The 21372-nt window shown below is 41.5% G+C and overlaps 1 protein-coding gene across 2 annotated transcripts in view; it reads right to left on the reverse strand.

The window, feature by feature from the left end:
• Positions 1-504: 504 nt before the first annotated feature.
• The window catches only part of LOC308590518 (phospholipase A2 inhibitor and Ly6/PLAUR domain-containing protein-like), a 151743-nt gene continuing 130875 nt past the window's right edge, over positions 505-21372 (reverse strand). The window contains exons 1-5 of one of the 2 annotated variants that reach the window (XR_014009775.1): positions 7782-7881; positions 6485-6607; positions 4757-4906; positions 2639-2753; positions 505-938 (exon numbers count right to left, since the gene is read on the reverse strand). The gene's annotated coding sequence lies outside the window, so the exon portion shown is untranslated. Of the gene's footprint in view, positions 939-2606; positions 2754-4756; positions 4907-6484; positions 6608-7781 lie in introns of those variants that run through there. The other variant, XR_014009776.1, reaches the window with a different exon arrangement.

Raw genomic sequence — 21372 nt, forward strand, 5'->3', positions numbered from 1 at the left:
GGCTGTCGTTGCCACTGTGCCAGCAGCAGGGGCAAGGAATTCCTTGGAGACCAGATCTACTGCCCCTATGGACCCAGCCACCTAAGATGGTTGCCTCACCTTGCCTCATGGGGGGGAGGGGGAGACAGTCCTGCACCTTCGTATGCCAAAGTACCCATTCAGGCCCCTCACTATGTAAGCACATCACAAATACCAAATGGGGGAAAGCTTTTACAACTCTGTCATAGTTGAAGGCTGCTCTTGCCAGATCCCCTATGTCGTATCCCTATGTAAACCTAAGAGGCCTGAATATTCACCCAACTACTTACTGGTTTGTTCCATCTATGAGGACTTAAGAGAAGCTTTGTTCAAATATTTAAATCTCCCAATTGAGAGATGGATTGGTTATGAAGGGACATTTTGTTTTTATTCTGTTTTATGTATTGCGTCTTTCGTAATCGGTGTGGCTAAACAATAAATGATAATTGCATTTGTATATGAAAGAAAAAGATCTGAGAACCAGCATTTGATTCTCCATAACCATTTATTTTGCATTGTAATCGTCATAATGAAAACTTAACTGTTTTTTAATGATACACAACAGGATTCTTTGAAGTTAGAATCCACAATTCCCATATTCTGACCTCTTTTTCTCTGCCCTTTGCTTCCCTTTACTTCAGCCAAAAGCAAAAAAGAAAGAAACAGAGATCCTGAGTCACGAATTTCAACACTAGGCCTCCAATTCCCCCTCATTGCCATAGATTTTGGAGGTCTACACTGTCCCATTCACTCTTCATGTTCAGGCATGTGTGAGATTCGTGAAGCATTGTAACAACTTTCTTGGGTAACAGAAAGGATAAAGATCCCATCTCCGATTATTTTCATTTGCTTTCCCCCGATGGCACAAAAATCTGTTGTTCCACAACCTTGGAAAGTGAAACTGTGGGGTTGAAATACACCTGGGGGGGGGGGAGAAATGTTGACATTAGTCCTTTACTTAGGGAATAGGAGATGGTCCCTGTGATGGTGAATGATAATTTTAATAAGTTAGTTTTTAAAAGAGTATATTTAAGAAATCTGAGAAATATCATAATTTCGTCAGAACATGAATATACAACATTTTCAACATTAGAAGTTCAGGTAAAAAAGTTAGATCAGATATAATTTAAAATTGCTATCATACCCAAAGGACTCTCAAGACACAAAGATTTTTAATAAACAGCTTATACTTATAAGATATAATGAAATCAGAGAATTTGAAAACAGGCCTAATTGATAAGATTAACCAAATCAAATTCTTGTGGGCAGGTGAGTAGCAATAAAATGGGAGGAATTCTATCCCCCCCCCCATCTCCTGGGCATGTTAAAAGTCACATGCTATGGCCACACAGCAAGATCTGAGAACAACACTCCCACCTTGGTGTCTGAACCTTGAGTGTGTGAACCTGCCATAAGTCAACAGGGTGATTCAGCAGCAAAAAAAGCTGGAGATGCACTTCATTGTCTCTCAGGATGGTTGGGTGCCAACTGAGGCTCCCTCATTGCCCCACTGTGATCTAAGTATCCAGAGAATCCTCCTTTTATTTTACCATATCTATTTTCATGTTAAACATGTCAAACATAAAGCAGGTGAAAACGGCGAATCCCAAGGGCCAATCAGGTACTCACCTCAGAATTCTTACTCAACCCTTAAAAGAGAAAATAGCAAAGCCAAGGCTGTAAAGGGCAGCAGAAATAAGAGAAGAAAGAATGTAGGGCAGAAGCATCACAAATGGCCTGGAATCTGCCTCTGTCCTTCTGAGGCAAATCAGCCATATGCCCCTCCCCCATTCATTCCAAATTCCCTCCCAATGTAGCATTATTCCTGAAAAATTTGCTGATAGGGAAGTCTCCATCTAAAACTGGATCTAGACACATCAAAAATTGATTTAAAGTGGTACCTCGGGTTAGAAACACTTTGGGTTAAAGTCTTTTTACGGATGTAGCTAAATCATGACATCATCAAAATAATGTATGGTTGTAGAAAGGAACATATCGTCTCTCTCTTCCTCCTTTTGTGTATCCCCTAAATGAATTCTGAGGTTTTTCCCAATTCTGTGAAGCAGATTTTGGGAGGATTCAGAGCACATACATGCAAAAGAGAGAGGAAATTCTCTTGCACAACTGTAAATCTTTACACTAATGGTCTGAGTTAACCAGATACTGCTCATTGTCACAGAATTTAAGGAAATGTATTACATTCCTTTTACATAATAAATATTTGTTTTGAGCAAGATGGACACATTTTGTCCTGGACTGCATCCCAGTGGTGGAGAGATCCGGATTCAACTGGGGTGAAGCAATCAATGCACTTTTTTTACTTTGTTCAGAAGGGTATTTTATATACACATCTCACTCTGAATCCTCCTTCCGGACAAGCAAGTGGCATTATGAGAGTTAAAGGACACAGACCAGGCAGGCAAAACAATACGGAAGGGTGCAGAGTGGGGCCAGTGAGAGATATGATCCCTCTCATTGTTCGTGCAACATGCAAGGGAAAGGGAGGAAGGGAGAGAAGGAGACAAGGAGAGAGTCTGCATGACCAAGAATTACTAGGCCTTTTTTCCTTGTCTGAGTAGCAATGTTACCGGTAAGAAGAGCTACTTTGGATTGAATGCACTGGGTCTCATTCTCAAGGCAGTTGATGGTCTTCTCACTTTTACACATTATGGTTCCTTTAGAAAAGCAGGATGGGCACTGCAAACCATTTTCAGCCAGCATGTTGCGATCAGGAACTGCCAAAATCAAAAGTATAGTGAGCATGTTAATGTCTTTGTCTGTTTTTGTATCTCTGTGTTGTATTAATGGAATCCACCTAGGGCCTTCCAGTTTTGGTGGGGCAGTTGCAAGTACTCTTGGATAAAATATAATCTAGATACAATCTGGGTTCAGGACTGAGCATGGGACAAAGTCACCATTGTTCTCTGAGATGAATGACCTTTACATAAAGGGGGGTGGGGGAGTGTGAACTTTCTTCCCTTCTCAATCTCTCAGAAGGTTTTCCTGTCATTGATTATGGTGTAGGCTGTATGAAAGCGTATGCTCTTAGTCCCTTATCTTTGTACAGAGTTTCTGGCTGTCTTCTGCACTTCCGGAATGAACTAACCGTCACTTTCTGTGAATTCCCTGAGACCTGCAGGTACAGGGCAGTATATAAATTCAATAAATAATAATAATTAATAATAACTGCCAGCTTAGACAGTGCTTATTTTGTCAATTAAAAGACTGACCAGAAACAGTTGAAGGGTCATTTAGGAGGACACCTGGATAAGATAGATGGGTGGTAACCATCTAATTTGGACCATCAAATTGAATGTTATCTTAAAGGGACCATAACCTGTTCATGCACCTAGGTATCCAATTATAATGCATGAAATATCATTCACGGCTAATTATGCATAGGGAATGTTATAAAGGCATCTTGACGATTGTATTCTTATCCCCGATTTTTATTTTTTTTATTTTACTTATCCACTTGGTTACTTAATGTAGGCAAAGTTCCTAAACTGACATAACTGACACTTCTTTAGACACTTCTAAATCCTCAGAAATCAACATGACTCATGCCAGAAGTAATCTACTTCTGAGGTAACCGTTTTGGGGAAGTGGGTCATTAAAATAGCAGATTAGCTCAGCAGCACAACAAAGGAATGGAAGCTGTTCCCTGTGTAGTAATAAAACCAGGATTAGGTTTTATTAGAATATGAAGAATGTGACCATTCCCGGGAAAAGACAAACTACCAAGGCAAGGATGCTGCTGTGCCTATGAGAGGGACAGGACATATTCTGGTGGATGTCTTCATTGTAGGCCTCAGGTTGTATATATTGATGCATAACCATATATGATAAAGACACCACAGTGCATTATGGTCCCACAGGAAACACAGAGCCTGGGTTACAGCATGCCTGGTACCCATGGAATCTCACATCACTTGGATATAGGGGCGATGTGTAACCATATCTTGACATACAGTAAAAACATGGCTGGGACAAGGGGCACTGGCACTGTGCAGGATCAGATCCTCCCACCTATCAGTAGGATGATCTGATCCTGCATGGTGCTCCTTTGAGGGGCAGGAAGAAGCAGAGGCCTGGTTGGAAAGGCAACCCATCCCTTCTCTGGCTGACGTAGCTGCCAAGTAAAAGGTAAAGGGACCCCTGACTATTAGGTCCAGTTGCAGATGACTCTGCAACTCAATTTATCTCAATTTATTGGCCGAGGGAGCCGGTGTTTGTCTGCAACCAGCCTCCAGGTCATCTGGCAGCATGACTAAGCCACTTCTGACGAACCAGATCAGCGCACAGAAATGCTGTTTACCTTCCCGTCGGAGCAGTACCTATTTATCTACTTGCACTTTGTGCTTTTGAACTGCTAGGTTGGCAGGAGCAGGGACCGAGGAACGGGAGCTCACCCCAGGATTTGAACCGTCGAACTTCTGATCGGCAAGCCCTAGCCTCTGTGGTTTAACCCACAGCGCCACCCGTGTCTCTAGCTAGGTCCCTCTTTTTCGCAGTTTCTCCTCATGACTCCCCGTCCTGCCTGAGTCTCCATCCCTTGAGAGCCCCTAATAGTCCTGAGCTACTCAACCCAACCTGTAGCCACCTGGGGCTGTCTCACCCCATTTGAATGAGGCACAGATTCTCTGAGTACTTCTGATTGACTAAGGATCCAGGCCATGGCCAAATTCAGGGAAAAACTCTAACATGTTAATGATTCTAAATTGATGCAGAAACGTACGGCTGAGAGTTGCATTGTTACACAGTTCAGTTTTGCAGCAGTTCTTCTTCATCTGAAAGAATTTACCATCCCCTGCAGTGAAGCTGTAATGGCCTGAGGAACAGGCAATGGATAGCGAGCATCTATTCACAATTTGCTCTTGGAATTTCACTATGAAAAGAATTTGAAATAAATATTTAGATATGGAGGTTTATTGCTCCTAAAACACATTCATTGTAGTGGTTCCAATTTTCTGTAATGTCTGAATGAGAACCTTTTCAAACAAACAACATGCAAAATATTATTAAATTCTACAATCTAAGGTGATGGGCTTTATTAATTTATATTTACGTACACACACCTATATATCATTGAAAGAAAAATATCAAAATGATCCCACTCATAATACATAAAGCATACAATAAAAACTTTGTAAAAAGAAAAGAAACAGATATCAATTAACCAATGGAAGGATGTATTCTGAATGGCTTGTATGAGCCTGGTGGAATACAAATTTTTCTGCAGGCATTTAAAAGATGCTTGCCAAGGATGGGTTGAATAATAGTGAGAGTAGAGAAGCCAATATAACTCAGATGATACTACCCTGGCCTTGGCTAAGTTCCTCTCAGAAGTAATAAGAAATAGAAACCTACATACTGTGGATAAAACAATGTGACCACTTTTTAATCTTCCCTGTATTTCTTTTTCTTTTTTGCTTCTGAAAATGATTTTGTGGGTCTTTCAACCGAAATAAATAACGTTCTTCTTCTTGTCAGTATAAGTTGCATTTTCAGCTGAATTTGGGGGAACCACTTGAAGCAGCAATTTTGCATAGCTATTTAAATGGCTTTTGTTTGATTTTCTCAATGCAAACAGCTAGAAGTCTGTAAAATTTGATAATAAACCCAATTTGCAATGGAGCATGAATAATTTTGATTGCAACCGTAGTTTGTAAAATACAACCAAAGCTTTCAAAGCTTTATTGCGATCATAAAAGGTAAAGGTAAAGGGACCCCTGACCATTAGGTCCAGTCGTAACCGACTCTGGGGTTGCGGCCCTCTGTAAAAGGCATTAAATTTGGAATGAATGTAGAACTTCATTTCAGGTCCAATCTGCAGCATGAAGTATCATGGCTTCTTCTATACTTCTGACAATACATGTGCCATACACTGCATTCTCTCTGCTAGTCGATCATAACCATTTACAGGGTGGGAAAATACTTCCCTGAACTCCTGTTGCCCAACCCAAGATACTTGGCAGAGGTTGAAAGACTGTCTCAAGGCAAAAAAAAAAAAAAAATGTAGCATCAACACTGACAACTGGGAAACACTGGCCTGCAAGCACTCCAGTTGGAGAACAGCCTTTAACAAAGGTGTCATAGGCTTTCAAGACACTTGAACTCAGGACGCAAGGGAGAAACATGCTAGCAGGAAGGCACGCTTGGCAAATCCACACCTTGATCAACTCCTGTCTGGAAACCAATGCCCCCACTGTGGAAGGACGTGTGGATCCAGAATTGGCCTCCACAGTCACTTACGGACTCATTGTTAAAACCATGTTTATGGAAGACAAACTTACTCAGCTACAAGTGATCGCCAAGGAAGAAGACTTGGCAGTCATCTCTGACTGGTGGCCAGGATAGATGAGGCAGATGGGAGTTCTCATTCATCTACATCTTATGTGCCACAGCTTCCTTACAACTAATTTAGTAATTCCAAAAACAAAAGACAAAAACAGATAAATCTTACCTAGATTTGTACGCAGAACACTGGCAGCACAGGAATCTAGACCAAATTTACAATATGATCTTACATAGTGATCATATGTCAGTCCAGTACTGTTAAATGCCTCTATGCACTTCAGAGGCAATGCTGAGGACAGGAGCAAAAGATTAGTTCATGGATTGTTATTGTCATTAACATTATTATTATTTGGTTTTGAGGTTTCCTTCATTTGACACAGAGAAGGAGGTGAGAGAGAATTAAATCTTTTAAATGAAATGGAGTTCAAGTTAACAAGATCTTTCAATAAAATGAAATGAGTAAAAGCCATTGGCCAGAACACTGGTTTAATTATTTCCAAGAGGTAAACCCTCCCTGTCCAATGGCCCATTTTTCCTCCCATCCACTCTATCACTTCAATGCCTCCCCCCCTTACTGTTCAATTACAATCTTAGACATGAGTTTAGATAAAGGAGCAAAGGCCAGATGAGCAGGAGGAAGGCTTATCCCATCATTTAGGCATGAAAAAAAAAAAGCATTGTGGAAACTGGGTATCCTCTGCAGGAAAACTCTGTCCCATCACTTACTAGACCTGTTGGGGAGCAGATTTTGCATTTCAACCAGTTTTAAGCAGAGTTAAATGAACAGGGTTAGATCCAGGTTAAGAGAGTTGGTCTTTAAGGGTTCTACTAGCTATGCTAGGGCAACTCACCTATGAAAAATGTTGACAATGTTGTTTTTTTTGTTTTTTTTTTTGGAGGGGGTTAGGACAGTTAAAGGGGGGGGGGGGAGAGGGGACGTCCTGGAAGCACATACTGTTCTGCATGACATGGACAAAGTGGAAATACAAACATTTTGATCCCTCTCTCGTAAGACTTGAATGGCCTCACAAAAGGTTTAGGCAAATGATGCAGAATTAGGCTACCAGTGGCTACTAAACATAGTACCTTCAGTTACTAGCATATTTCAAATATCATTATAAAATTCTATCCATTTTAGTTGCTCTTGGCTTCTAATTTTTTTGATTTATTTGTTTTCTGCACTTGCCTCCAAGCAGCTCAAGGCTGTGTACATGGTTCTCTGCTCCTCATTTTATCCTCACAAGAACCCTGTGAGGTAAGTTAACCTGAGGTATAGTGACTGGTCCAGGCTCTCCCAGTGAGCTTTGTGGCTGAGTGGGGATTTGAACCCTGGTCTCCTGGATCCTTGCCTGACCCTCTAATTACTACAACACAATAGCTCTCTTAAATTCAGCTCTCCGGATTCCTCTGTCCTCTAAATATTATTACTGTAAAAGTTCCCCAGCCTACTGGTTCCCACTTACCTGGAGAAAGCAGGGCCAAGAGGAGGCATGTGCTCAGGAGTGCCTTCATCATTCTAGAAAGAGAACTGATGCACATAGAGTCTTACTTGGAGGGATTTATAGGCTACGTGTTTGTGCTGCAGGCAACACTTTGGCATAAAGACATAGAGAAAATGATGAAATTCAAAGCTCACTGTTGAAATTCTCTGAATTATTTCACCACAATCTCATTAGTTGTCAACAGGCACTTTTCAATTTTTTTCTTCTATACAGTTACCGTATTTTTCTTTCTATAGGACACACTTTTTCCCTCCTAAAAAGCAAGGGGAAATGTGTGTGCATCCTATAGAGCGAATGCAGGGGGGAGGCAGCCGGGAAAAGCCCCCAAGAGCTGCAGACAAGCTCCGTGCGCTCTTCGGGTCTTTTCCCCAGGAAGGAGAAGGGACTGACTGGCCGCATCAATCTCTTCTCCCACCTCGTGGAAAAGCCCACAGGAGCCACACACCCTTTAAAGAGCGTGCGGCTTCTGCCAGTTTGCGAGAGGTGGGGGAATTCCCCCACATTGTAGAAAAGCCAGCAGAAGCTGCACAGCCCCTTTAAAGAGCACATGGCTTTTGTGGGGCCACTCTTGGGGGCTTTTCCCCGAGGAGGGACAAGGGACTGACTGGCTGCGTCAGTCCCTTCTCCCTCCTCGTAGAAAAGCCGACAGGAGCCGTGCACTCCTTAAAGGGTGCGTGGCTCCTGTAGACTTTTGCGGGAGATGGGGGAATCCCCCCACCTCCCTCAAAAGCAGGGAGAAGGTCTGGGAGAAGCGCACAGGCTGCCAGCAGCCTGTCCGCTGCTTGCAGAGCTGGGGAGGGGTGTCATATTTTTTTCCTTGATTTCCCCCTCTGCAAACTAGGTGGGCCCTATGGTCAGGTGCGCCCTATGGAGCAAAAAATACGGTAATATAAAATTTAAATTCTGACGGCACCCAATAAAGGAGCTGAGAACCAAAAAAGGCAATGGCAAAGCCCGGAAGCCACCTACAAGAAACCTCCTCAATACAGTCTCTATCTAAGGATTTCTCTACTAAAGAAGAGAAAAGCCTGGATACTAGATCCATCCCAGCAAGGCTGCAAAGTATAGGATGAGCTGTGGTAAAATGTTGACTTCATATTGCAGCGCACGTGGCTGCAATGGAGGTTTCAACCAGTAAAACTGATCCACACAGAAAAAAGAAGGGTGACTCAGTGGCAGCAAAGCAATCACTTCAGGGGCAGGCAAGTAAGGCTGAGGTAGAAAGCAGAGTGATACCTCTGGATACGAAAACTTCTGGCTACGAATGATTCGGGTTACGAACTCCGCTAACCTGGAAGTAGCTGCTCCTGGTTGCAAACTTTGCCCCAGGATGCGAATGGAAATCGCACGCAGCAGGAGGTCCCATTAGTGAAAGTGCGCCTGAGGATAAGAATGAATTAAGTTCTTAACCAGAGGTACCACTGTAAGGTAATGTTACTGCAGGACCACAAACAGCTCCAAATGAGCAACTTGTTCCAAGAAGGCTGCAAAGTCAATTGAGGCCATGTGACTATGCTCATCATTAGAAATAGAAAAAATAATTCTGATCCAATTCCTCTGTTTTTGCCTTCGCTTACTGAGTTGGAAGGAACAATATACTTTTTCTCTTCTTCCAGGCTACTAATCAAAGTGCAATCAAAGCCTCAGGTGACTGCTCAGCTTGCAAAGCTAGACATAGCTCAGGGCTGTTGAAAGGTGCCAGGGACACACTGGTAGGCACTTAATAGAATACAGTGACTCTAAGATTATTACTGAGAGCTGATTAAATCATTTTACTGAACATTGCCCCTCCTTGTTCTAATTGTGTCAGATTGTTGTGAAAGGCAGAGGACACTTTGAGCCAGCTGATTTGTTTAGTGATGACTAGACTTAGCCACATTGTCTTGAACTGAATCCAGCTACGTAGTTGTTTATCCTTGCTTCAAATCCCACCCTCCATTTTCAGAAGACAAGAAGAACCCTGCAGTCTAGCAGCATCCTTCTTGGAGTGGCTAATCAGATGTCCATGGGTACAGGACTATCATAACAAGAAGGCAATCGCCCACTCCCCCTCTTCTCCCTCAGCAACTGGAAATGGTATATCCATCAAATTAATTGCCACTGATAGCCTCTTCCATAAATGTGACTAGTCCACTGTTAGGTCAATCCAACTGTGGCTTTCACTGCTTATGTGGGTTTTCTATAACTCAGCCAGCAGAGCATGAAACTCTAAATCTCATGATCGAGTCCCATGGGGGGAAGTTACAGTGGTTGGACTAGATCAATCTTGAGGTCCCTTCCAACTCTACAATTCTATGATTAAGTTGAAGAAATTTGCTGATGCAGATTATGCTTCACTTTTTTTTCTTTTTTAAAATATTTTTTATTATATTTTCAGTGTTTTGTGATCACAATATCCATACATTAATCCATATGCTCAAACATTGCTCTATCCGAGCATCGACCTCCTCCCACCCCTTTTTCTGACTTCAGTACGTAATTACTTTATTCTTAGCATTTCTATAACCACTTTTTTACCTTCTCTCTTATTTTTATATTTCCCTTTATGAAATGTAAATCAGTTCCTTATATTGCCATTACAAAACATTTCAACTCACAGCTACAAATGTTTTCAGATATTTACAATATTCATTTCTGGGCCATTTTCATTTCTGGGCCAGGAGTATCCTTGTGGCCGTTGTGGCATACACAGATTCATCTCCAATTAGACCTAACAAAAATTTCCGATGTCCTGGAGAAGGTAATCTAATGTTTCTTAATTATTTTGCTTGTGTTTAGTAAGTTAAAGAAAAAAGAAAAGTATTATATTTAATGATTAACCCCATAATATCACAAATATTTTAGCTGAGATAGTTGAAAGTAGGGATGAAGCATGCTTAGTGTAGTTCAGAAGCTATATGCTGTATAATATTTTATGCAGTTCATAGTTCAATCATGGAACTCACTTCCATAGGAGGCAGTGATGGCCACCAGCTTAGATTACTTGAAAAGAGGATTAGACAAACTCAGGCAGGGCAAAATAACCCACTATATCTATGTTCCACCTCCAGTTTCAAAGGAAGTCTGCTTCCTTCCTTGAAAGCGAAAGATATTTCTCAATTTTCCACCCCATCCCTCACGAATAAATATATTTGGCTGGAAGGATTGGAGCAAACTCCCAGGGATTTCAGCACACTCCTATGCACTTTTGGTTGAACTAATAACCATTTATTTCAAAGGGATTACAGTGCAATTCTATACCTGTCTATCTAGATGTAACTGCCACTGATTTCAATGGGTCTTACTCACAGATAAGTCTGTATAGTTTTGTATAGTATAGTACTTCTTCAAAGTATACTTTGGAGTTTTGGTTTCTCTGGCACTTCCCTTTATCTGCACTGCCTCAGAAGCTTTTCCAGTTGAAATAACTATCCTTCACATATCTAACACCAGACTCATATTGATGGGTAATTATAGTTCAGCATAAATCTCCTCCTTGTGAATTCAATAATTCATATCAATGTGAGGGTTATTCCTAGTGGTGAGAGTCAGGCATTGGGATCCCTGTCTCTTCCTCTTTTTTTTCTTCTTTTTTTTTTGCTGTTCACGGAGGGAAATGGGTTGCAGGACACAGAGAAAATAGTGCTGTATTATTGTCTATCAATGTGGTTATTATGATAAACATAAATGATTGTGGCAAATAAAAAGTTGCTTCTAAAATGTGTATCCTTCAGATCAATAGTTTAGAATGGGGAAGTATGGTATTTCCTGATATAAAGCATCAAAGTTTTGTTTTTAATGTAAAACTGCAGGCAAGCAGAGATTTGACAGTTTTTGAATGCATGGTTATATCATCTAACCTCAATACAAGATGAAACATCTCTCAAATAAGTGAAATGATAAAAGAGTTAGAACAGGTGGTGAAAGAGACTTGCTGGGCCTAACAATGTTTGTATGTCCAGGTACCTTAGCCTTTTTAAAACACAACATACAAAAAGTCATATTCAAAAGGCAGTGGACTTTTACGCCAATCCTATGGGCCTCCAGCTCTGACCATTTTGCTTTGTAAATGTTCTCATATCCTCCTTATACTTCAAGAGTCCATTCACCTTGGAGGCAAATTTATTTTAAAGCTGATTTAAATGCATACGCCTCAGCAGTCCTGATTTGGCCGGAATGGCTACGGAATTCCTTAAGCTGTCCTGGGTTGTGCCTTGATTCCAGGGTGTGCTGATTTCTCCCTGCCAGCAGAGAAGGGCCACGGAAGTAGCTCCTGGGCTGGCAGCAGCATTGGGAAAGAGACAGGAGGGCTGCTTCCCAAAGCCTACTTAGTGCTTAATGGCTTTGTGGGAAAGGCCATTTGACTCCAGGATCCTGTCAGAGTCCTCACACCTCCTGCCAGAAGCACCTCCTTTCGCTAATTCTTTCAGACCAGAAGGAAGGGGCTTACCCCAACCATTGCACTGCTCCCACACTGTATTGTTTAGCCTGAGCAGTAGTCGAAACCAACTCTTCAAGGAAGAAGCATATACTCAAGAAGACCCTCATAATGCCTGAGTGATTAGAAGCCAACGAGGAATGAACCAACAGGTGACCGCTGGAAGAAGAAGCTGACTTGGAGGAATTCATGGGCCAAGGAAGGGTGACCAAGGATTCCAATTGGGAAGGACTGGTCCAGTGAGGAGCAGGAAATTATGAAAATAGGGAGTGCATCCTATATTTTTATATTGTAACACAAATCTCTTTTTTCATATTGGATGCAACTCTGTGGGAGTCAGCCAGGTGCCTCTTCCAGTTGAACCACATTTAAACTCTCAGTAAGCAGGTACTTTTAATAAATGTGTTCCTCCCTCAGGCTTTATGGTAAAGCTGAGCTGGAAACAAACTAATCCTAACGAGGCACAAATTAATAAAAAATTAGCATGTCACACACATGCTCTTCCCAGAAATCAGGTGAACCTGGAACCTGCTTGTATCCATGGGGTCCTTCAAGTTTACACTGTCAGTTTTGTAACTTATCAGTACGGTATTTTGTTTTTAATATAGTTATGATAGCTATTTTCCCTCCAGTATGAGAACTAGTAAGCCTCTGAATATCTGTTGTTGCAGATCACAGCGGAAAATGTGATCTATAAAGGGATACACATGCATTGATAGTTACCACATCCTCTTTGTGGGTCACAAAGTAGTGTGGTCCGTTATGGATACCATCCTTGCAAGCTTCCCAACCCCGACTGACACCCTGTCGGTTCTGGCAGCAAAAGACATTGTAGAAGAACTGTCAGCAATGCAGACTTTGCTAAAAGAGCGTTTGGACTGTGCTAAAGAGGCCTATAAGATATTGTCCGATGCGCACTGACAACCTGGCACCGAGATTAATGTGGAAGATCAGGTGTGGCTGTCAAAACCTGATTTGCCACAAAAGGGGATGTGCAGGAAACTGAACCCAAAGAGTGGGCCCGTTTGAAGTTGTGGACCAGATGAACTCTCTGACTTTCTGGCTCCGATTGCCTGTGTCTATGAAGATTCACCCCATCTTGCACAGATCAGTCTTGTCACCCGTCGTGCCTGCACACCCTTACCAGGCACCTAGACATGGTAGAAGGAGAGGAAGAGTACGAAGTAGAACAAATTCTAGACTCCAGGATGCAAAGAAAGAAGTTGCAATACCTGATTGCGTGGGAGGGGTGTTGACCGGAAGAAAGATCATGGGAGTATGCAGAACATGTCCATTCACCATACTTGCAAAGGGCGTTGTATACATGCCACCCCAACTGACCAAAACTACTGGGATGGGTGGAGGAGGGCTCTGGAGAGAACCTGACCCTTCCAGAGAAGAAGACAGTTCAGAATTACAACAGAGGTTTGAGGGAGATCACAGCTCATAGGAAGATGAGAGGAGAAGTTGGGAAATAATGGGAGAGTAAGAGGAGGCAGAGCCGGAGCAGCTGGCTGATACGTTATCACTAGAAAGCATTTTAGATCCACCATCTCCCTGAACCCTGCAAGCAAAGAGTTCAAAGACAAATGGCCCTAAGAGGCAACCATAGAGGGGGTGGTGCTGTTGACGAATGAGGAAGTGGGAGAGAAGGGGAGTGGAGTTTTACTCAGGACTATGTCATTTTTCCAAGAGGCTGCATTTGCATGTTCTCCAATAAATGAGAGCACGTGTTGCGGTGTGGGCCGCTGGGCCAGGCCTCTTGTTGCCAGGCAGGTTAATAGTTGTTGCCTGCCAATGTGATTGGATAACCGGGTTGTTGGGGCAAATTGTATGTTGTAAATTGGGTGGGTGGGGCCATAGTCTTTAAATATTGGTGCACTCTGGTTTCTCTTTCTCTTTGCAGAGTGCATCGGATCAGTTGGATCAGTGCAGTTGCAGCGAGAGAAATTGGTGATATTTGTACCTTTTAAAACCTTTTTTTTTACTCAATTTTCCTTCTTTCTACTTACCCTATGCCCCCACACCTCCCCACTTTTACCTGGGGTCGCCTCTGTAAGGGCAGCCTTGCCCTTCCTGGGGGGGGGGGTCCTGCCCCTGGCCCTAGCCTTATCGGAGTTTAGGCCTCTACGCCTGGGGTTACCTTTTCCTTTTGCCGCCGCCTGCAGCTGTGTGCAGGCTCCTCGGGAGTGGCGAGGTGCACCTTGTCGCACCCCAATTTTTTCTGCCTTATTGCCCTGTGTAGGCCCAAGGTAATTCCTTGATTTTGGACCCACTTTGTATTAGTTGCCTCCAGCACCTGGGGCGCGCGCGGGCGCTCCATAGGCTTCCTTTTGGCCGTTTCGGCCTTCAGCGTTGGGCCTTTTCTCAGCCCAAAAAACTTATCTAGGCCACGGAGGGTTGAACCCGTGGCCTTTGGGCACCCCACCCGCCACCTTAGGTGGGTGAAGGACTTGCTTCATTTCGGGGGCTGGTGCTTTTGCGCGCGCGCTCTGGCCCTCCCTTCCGAAGCACAGTTCATTTCTGTGCAGCAAGGCCTTATTTCAATTTCTTATGCAACATCGGCCTCTTGTGGCCTATAGCTGTAACTGCAGCTTTCTTTTTAGATTATTTTTCAGTTGCTGTGTTTGGGCACCATCTGGTGGCGACTGAGGTGAGTTGCACTCTGCAATATTATTTAGAGATTTAATACTGCTGCTTTCATTTGAGCAGCCCTCCCTCTGGGGTGCTTTATTGTTACAAACAATTCAATCTTTCCGTTACTTATCTTTCATTAGCTTGTTTCCCGGACCTCCTCACGCCTCCCTTTTTTGTATTCCAGTTCGGTTTGTTAGTTCAGCAAATCCTTCCCCTCTTTCTTTATCCTAGTCTTTAATCTTAAAATATCGTAACATTAAATTTTTACCTGTTAGTAATCCATTTTTCATATTCCCTTATAGATTTACAGCTAAAAACCACTTAATTTCTTTCCAACATCATTCTAACATTCATTAATTTTACAATATTTCTGTAAATAGTCTTTAAATTTCTTCCAATCTTCTTCCACCGACTCTTCTCCCTGGTCTCGGATTCTGCCAGTCATTTCCGCCAGTTCCATGTAGTCCATCAGCTTCATCTGCCATTCTTCCAGAGTGGGTAAATCTTGTGTCTTCCAATACTTTGCAATAAGTATTCTTGCTGCTGTTGTAGCATACATAAAGAAAGTTCTATCCTTCTTTTGCACCAATTGGCCGACAATGCCCAGGAGAAAGGCCTCTGGTTTCTTCAAGAAGGTATATTTAAAAACCTTTTTCGTTTCATTATAGATCATCTCCCAGAAGACCTTTATCCTTGGGCACGTCCACCAAAGGTGAAAGAATGTACCTTCAGCTTCTTTACATTTCCAACATTTATTATCGGGCAAATGATAGATTTTTGCAAGCTTGACTGGGGTCGTGTACCACCTGTATACCATTTTCATAATATTCTCTCTTAAGGCATTGCATGCCGTAAACTTCATACCTGTGGTCCATAACTGTTCCCAGTCAGCCATCATTATGTTATGTCCAACATGTTGTGCCCATTTAATCATAGCAGATTTCGCCGTTTCATCCTGAGTATTCCATTTCAACAGCAAGTTATACATCTTTGACAAAATCTTAGTTTTGGGTTCTAACAGTTCTGTTTCTAATTTTGATTTTTCCACCTGGAAGCCAATTTTCTTGTCCGAATTATATGCCTCCATTATCTGATAATAATGAAGCCAATCTCGCACTTTGTTTTTTAGTTTCTCAAAACTCTGCAATTTCAGTCTATCTCCCTCTTGTTCCAGAATTTCCCAATATTTCGGCCATTTGGCCTCCATATTGAGCTTTTTCTGTGCTTTTGCTTCCATCGGTGACAGCCGCTTTGGGGTTTTGTTTTCCAATAAATCCTTATATCTTATCCAGACATTAAACAATGCTTTCCTGACAATATGATTCTTAAATGCTTTATGTGCTTTGACCTTATCATACCACAAATATGCATGCCATCCAAATACATTACTGAAACCTTCTAAATCCAAAATGTCTGTGTTTTCAAGAAGCAGCCATTCTTTCAGCCAGCAAAAAGCTGCTGATTCATAATATAGTTTAAGGTCTGGCAGGGCAAATCCACCTCTTTCCTTTGCATCCGTTAATATTTTGAATTTTATTCTGGGCTTCTTGCCCTGCCAGACAAATCTAGAGATATCTCTCTGCCACTTCTTGAAGCAATCCATTTTGTCCACAATTTGCAATGTTTGAAACAAAAACAACATTCTAGGCAATACATTCATTTTTATCGCAGCAATACGCCCTAGCAGTGAAAGCTTCAAATTTGACCAAATTTCTAAGTCTTTTTTCACTTCCGTCCAACATTTTTCATAATTATCTATAAATAAGTTCCCATTTTTAGCTGTCATATTAATCCCAAGGTATTTCACTTTCTTAACCACTGTTAAACCTGTCTCATTCTGAAACCTTTCTCTTTCAATCACTGTTAGATTTTTCTCTAAAACCTTTGTTTTTAACTTATTCAGTTTAAATCCTGCAACTTGACCAAATTCTTGAATCAATTCCAAAACTCTTTTAGTACTAGATTCTGGCTCCTGTAATGTCAATACTAAATCATCTGCAAAAGCTCTCAGTTTATACTGTATAGCTCCGACTTGTATACCTTTAACCAACTAGTCCCTTCTAATCATATTCAACAAAACCTCCAGGACTGATATAAAAAGCAATGGGGAAATTGGGCAGCCTTGTCGTGTCCCTTTTTCTATCTTGAATTCCTCCGTCACCTCATTATTAACAATTAACTTGGCCTTTTGTTCAGAATAAATTGCACCTATACCATTTTCAAATCCTTCACCCACCCCCATCCCCTGTAAGTTCTTCTTCATAAAACTCCAACAAATATTATCAAAAGCTTTCTCCGCGCCCACAAATATCAAAACTGCCTTAGTGTTGATATTCACTTCTAGTTTTTCCAAAATATTAATTATATTCCTCAGATTGTCAGACAAGTGTCTACCCGGGAGAAAGCCCGCTTGGTCTTTATGAATCTCTTCCATCAACACTTTTTTCAATCTCTTGGCCAAAATATCTGCAAAAATTTTGTAGTCCACATTGAGTAATGATATGGGGCGGTAGTTCTTAAGCTGGGTCTTTTCAGTCTCTGTTTTCAGTATAAGTGTAATATACGCTTCTTTCCACGACTCTGGTGCCCTTTTCCCTTCCAATATTTCATTACAGACTTCCTTTAAAGGTTGTACTAACCACTCTTTTAAGGATCTATAGTATCTAGAAGTCAACACATCTGGTCCTGGAGATTTGCCTAATTGCATGTTTTGAATGGCACCTTCTACTTCCTGTTCAGATATTTTATAGTTCAACATTAATTTACTTTCTTGAGAGATTTTTTGTAGTCCATTTATCTTCAAGAATCAATCTATATCAATTTCTTTCTGTGGCCCTTGTGTATATAATTGTTTAAAGTACCTCTGGAAACAGTTTCTGATCTCAGCTGGGTTCTGTATGTTCTTTCCTTCCACTTCTAAATTTATAATAGTATTTAGTTTTTGTTTTGTTTTTTCATTTGCCAAGCCAACAATTTCCCACATTTATTAGCTGATTCAAATATTTTTTGTCTCATTTGTTTAATTTTCCATTCTATTTCCTGATTCATCATTTTCATATATTGTACTTGATATAACTTTATTTCTCTCAAAATCTCCTGTGACTTTGGTTTTGCTCTCAATTTCTTCTCACTTTCTTTTATTTTCTCCAAAATTTTATCTTTCTTCTCATTTTGGCTTCTCTTCTTTATTGCATTCTGTTGTATCAGGAACCCTCTCACAACAGCTTTGCTTGCATCCCAGATTACTCTTTTTTCAACATTAGTGTTCATATTTATCTCAAAATAGTCTCTCAAAGTTTTTTTGGGCCTTCTTAATCGCATCTTCGTCTCTAAATAAGGTGTCATTCATCCTCCATCTGAAGGAGCCAGTTGATATTAGTTTCATCTCCATCCTCACAGCATTATGGTCGGAGCAGGTTTTTGGACAAATTTCTGCTTTCTTTATCTTTGGTGCCATTCCTCTAGTTACCCATATTTGGTCGATTCTAGTCCATGTCATCTTGGCTTCAGAAAAGAAAGTTCCCTCTCTTCCCAAAGGATTCTTTGTTCTCCAAATGTCGACTAAGTCCAAGTTGTCTGTCATCTCAAAAAATGTTTTCGGTAGTCTACCATCCTTGGTGACTACCTGTCTTTGTGCCTTATCCATGTTTGTAGATACCACTCCGTTCATATCCCTCATCAAAATCAGATTGTAATCCAAATAGTCCATTAAGGTCTCATGCAACTTTTTAAAGAATTCAGATTTCCCCTCATTCGGTGCATGAACTCCTACTATCAAAAATTTCTCTCCTTGTATTTGAATTTCAATTGCCACAAATCTTCCTTGGTCGTCTTTAAAGATAAATTTTGGTGATAATCTCTCCTTTGCATAAATCACTACTCCTCTTTTTTTAACTTTGTCAGATGAAATAAACTCCTGTCCCAATCTCTTGTTAATCAATACTTTCCTATGTAGCCTTATCACGTGTGTTTCCTGTAGGCAAATCAAGTCCAATTGTTCCTTTTTTAGTAAATGAAAAACACTTTTCCTTTTCCGAGGAGAGTTGAGGCCATTACAATTCCAACTTAATAGTTGCAGAGCCATGATGTGATGACTTTGCTTTACCTCCAACTGCACCAAGTGTTTGTTCTTGTTCTGTCGGTGGTGTCACTTTCTCTGAACCATGCAATCCAAAAGATAAATTTGCTATGTCTAATATTCCTCTTTCCGGTGCTCTTGGCTCTTCTCCAGATTCCACTTCTTTTTGTAAGTCTTCTCCGTGGTCTTTCAAGAATCTATCTTTGTCTTCGACTGATCTTATTTTTATCTTTCTTCCTTTATATTTAAAGGACAGGCCTTGGGGAAATTCCCACCTAAAGATGATTCTGTTGCTTCTCAGCAGGGCAACCAGATCTCCGTAGTTAAACCTTAAGTCCAAAAGATGTTTTGGAATGTTCTTAAATATCTCCACACTTGACTCATGTATTTCCAAAGTCTTTCGGAAATGCAGATTCAAGATTTTGTCTCTCTCCTCTTTTGTTCGAAGGGTAATCAAACAGTCTCTCATCTTGTTCTTCTTTCCTCCTCTTCCAAGCCTGAATGCACTCACTATCTTAAATTCTTCCTTCCCCAAATCTGGTTGCCAGAAGACTGCAAATTCCTGCGTAAGAAAGTCAATCAAATTATCTTTCTCAAGTTCAGGTACAGCCCTGATTCTCAAATTCATTTGTTTCTCCTTCAATTCAATCATAGACAGTGTCAACCTGTGGTCCTCGAGTTGCCTCTATATCAGTGGTATCTTCTCTTCAGTAGCAATGTCCTTTGCTTCTTCAGCTGTCTTTCGGGTCAAAGTAAATTCCTGTAACAATTTATCAATAGTCTCTGTATTGGTGTTCACCTTCTGTCCCAAATTATTAATACTTGTAGTATTTTGATCAATTTTTACTGAAGCTTCAGCTACTTGTTTATTTGTTTCAGCTACTTGTTTACTTAAGTTTTCCAAAGATTCATTAATTTTTCCTAGTGCCAAAGCTAAAACGTCTTCAGACAACATTCCTTTTGATTTAACTTGTACAGGTGCAGCCCCTGATAATCCAGATGGTCCAGAAGGACCAGATGTTGAAGCTCTTCGCTGCGACCCCATATCTGTACGAAAGGATCTGGCAGACCTCGTAGTTTTTTCCTGAAACAACTCTAACTTTCCTCTTCCATCTGCCATAACACTCTAATTAGAGTCCAAGGTCAGTCCCACGGCTAGGTTTTGTTTTGAAGTGGAAAATTCCCCTGGCCCAGTTGTTATTGTAACAATGTCCAACCTCCTCTAGGGGGACACAGTAACAGTCAAAACTTGTAACTTTGAAAAGAAAATAACCTTTTTAAATCCCCAAATTCACAAAAAGACGACAGTTTCAATTGCGCTTAATCTCCAGTTACTTTAAAACCAGGAGAAGTCCAGAAACACTGTATCTCTCTTGCAGAGTTAGCTGTCAACAGTACTGTATTTGCCAATAGTGCTTTTCACAGAACGGCATTCCTTGTCCCTAGGCAGTCCGTCCCCAGGTTCTAAGCGGTGGATTTTAGCTTCCTTTCCTCTCTTTTTTTGCAGATAAATACAGTTCAAACCTTTCCCCCCTCTCCTGCAATCCTGAGGGGAGATCACTTTTCTGATGTTCCGAGCTTCCGGTGGAGCGCGGTTCCGGTAGCAGGCGAGGGTTTTTTCTGTGGAGAGAACCCTAGCTTCTTCAGCCGTTTTGGGAGGTTTTAAGGGCGAAAAAAACCTCCCGCCAATCCTCTGGAGGGTGTCCAGAGGTCCAGGGGTCCAGGTGCCCAGCAGTGCCAAGGTGCAGTTCGTCCGGTCGTCAGGTAACCTTTGAATAAAGGTGAAGAGAACAACGGAACGAGCGGCGGGTAATTGGGCAGCCATTACAGCGGCGAACCAGCGAAGCCCCGAGCCTGCAAGGATTAAGCGCCCCGCTCTCGATACAAAGAAACTCAGATACAGAAAGGAGTATTGAAAACAACGTGAAAGGGGAAGATAAGGAAGTATCTGAGTAGAAAGAGAAAAATCCGAGTTCAGCGTCGGTTTGACTTCATGGAAAAAAAGACGCAGCGCGGCATGCAGAGCCAAAAGAGAAAGTAAGTTGCCGCTAGCGGCTACTGTTTCCGTCTCTCCCACTCACTTAAAGTTAAAAAGAAACTTTCTCCGAAGATAAAGGAGAAAGGGAGACAACTGAGGGAGAGCAGAGAAACATTGTGACAGAAGGGAAAACCCAGTGGATACAATAACTAAGACAAGCGAAATATAAAGAGGACTATTGTTAGTACTTATGTGAAGTGTCTAAGATATTGAGAAGATTGCCCAACGCTACTCTAAGCGGGGGTGGAGTGGAGCTCCAGATGCCATATTAAGTGGCTTCAAAAGAGGCAGTGAAAGGGAAGTTATAACATTTTGAAATACTCTGTGTCGATGTTCTGAGACTTTCCCTTTTCGTTTATCATCTTCTCTCTCTGCCCCAGCT

Source organism: Podarcis bocagei (genome assembly GCF_964188305.1).
Source record: "Podarcis bocagei genome assembly, chromosome: 7".
Lineage (NCBI taxonomy): Eukaryota > Metazoa > Chordata > Lepidosauria > Squamata > Lacertidae > Podarcis > Podarcis bocagei.